This window comes from Bison bison, unplaced genomic scaffold (assembly GCF_000754665.1).
Source record: "Bison bison bison isolate TAMUID 2011002044 unplaced genomic scaffold, Bison_UMD1.0 scf7180017864236, whole genome shotgun sequence".
Lineage (NCBI taxonomy): Eukaryota > Metazoa > Chordata > Mammalia > Artiodactyla > Bovidae > Bison > Bison bison.
In genome coordinates this window covers 4,641,205-4,642,838 of record NW_011494808.1, presented here as the reverse complement: position 1 = coordinate 4,642,838, position 1,634 = coordinate 4,641,205, and the positions used below count along the sequence as shown (strand labels likewise).

Below are 1,634 nucleotides of genomic sequence, written 5' to 3'. Positions count from 1 at the left end.
GGAGGGGTTGGGGAGTACCTGCCCACGAGTCTGGGGTCTTACTGGGGGCGTGAGAGAGTTCGGAACTAAACAGAAGGGTGGCTGCACCAAGTTGTGAAGGTACCAAAGGACTGAATCGTTCACTTTAAATGGTTTAGTTAGGTCGTGTGATTGTCACACCAATTTTTTTTTTTTTCAATCTACATTTTTGCATATCTTCTTTTTTTTTTTTATTTTATTTTTAAACTTTACACAATTGTATTAGTTTTGCCAAATATCAAAATGAATCCACCACAGGTATACATGTGTTCCCCATCCTGAACCCTCCTCCCTCCTCCCTCCCCATACCATCCCTCTGGGTTCTCCCAGTGCACTAGCCCCAAGCATCCTTAATGTGTTTAGTCATGACAGGCTTCCTGTCTGGTGCCTCAGACGGTAAAAAATCTGCCTGCAATGCAGGAGACAGAGATTCGATCCCTGGGTCCGGAAGCTCCCCTGGAGGAGGGCATGGCAACCCACTCCAGTATTCTTGCCTGGAGAATCTCATGGACAGAGGAGCCTGGCGGGCTACAGTCCATGGTGTCCAAAGAGTGGGACACGACTAAGCGACTAACACTTCCAGTCACAGCAGAAAGGCTGGCGGGAGATACTGCCCCTGCTTCTGGCCCAGAGTGTGACTTCGGCGCCTCACTCCCTGCCCCTGGGACCTCACTTCAGTTCCTCCTCCATTCCTCCCCTCACAATGAGATTTGTTTTTTAAACTATCAACTCCCTTGTACTTCTGTCCCGGAGTCTGGCTTTGTTTGGCTTCTGCCGTCTAGACGGGCTCTGGGGGCCTGCTCAGCGGTCCCCACAGTACCTGCCTGACTCTGCAGCTCCAGCGCAGAGCCCTGGCGGAGCCTCGGGCCTTCGGTGAGCTAAGGCAGGGTGTCCGACGGCCTCAGAGCAGGGCTGGCCTCGCAGCTCCCTTCCATCCCAGGATCAAGCAGATGCCCCTCTGCCCTGGGGTCGGGAGTGAGTCTTAGTGTTAATCCAGTGGGATGCCATCACTGAGTCAGAGTAAAGGAAATAGACAGTATGTGAAACACATACAGGAAGAAAATCCACTCGCTCGCACCGTCTCAGGCTCTTCCAGGCGGTCGTGTCTGAAGTGTGGGCAGCTGGGATGGAAGATGCCACCTTAGTCCGCAACCACCCTGGCTGCTTGCACCGATGAGCTGTGAGGGCAGCATCTCAGGGCCAGACTGCCTCTGGACGAACCTGTTTTCAATTATTCTATTTTAGACTTTGGCTTACAATTTTGTTTGGGGAAAGAATCAGGATTTCTCTAGCTCAAAAATAAAATATAAAGTAAAATAAAATTAAACAATTGAAACCACTGCTGGATGTGAAAGGCGTAGAGACCCCAGACTGGGAGCTGAGGTGTTCATCTCAACCTGCTCTCCGGGGCTACATCAGAGAGGTAACTGGTAACTGAAGAACCGTGTCACTTAGGGATACATTGCAGCAGCCAGATGACTGTTGGCCTTTGTCCATTCAGCGAAGCAACGGGCATTCATTCGGTGACAGAAGAAGTCTCTCTGGCCTGACTTTCAGGGCCCTCTAGAAATTGCCTCATCCTGTGCATCTTAGCTCTCTCCCACAGAGCTCTCCCC

The 1,634-nt window shown here is 51.1% G+C and overlaps 1 protein-coding gene across 6 annotated transcripts in view; it reads left to right on the top strand.

The window, feature by feature from the left end:
• The window catches only part of LOC104993240 (arylamine N-acetyltransferase 1), an 8,749-nt gene that overhangs the window by 1,984 nt on the left and 5,131 nt on the right, over positions 1–1,634 (top strand). The window lies entirely within an intron of this gene.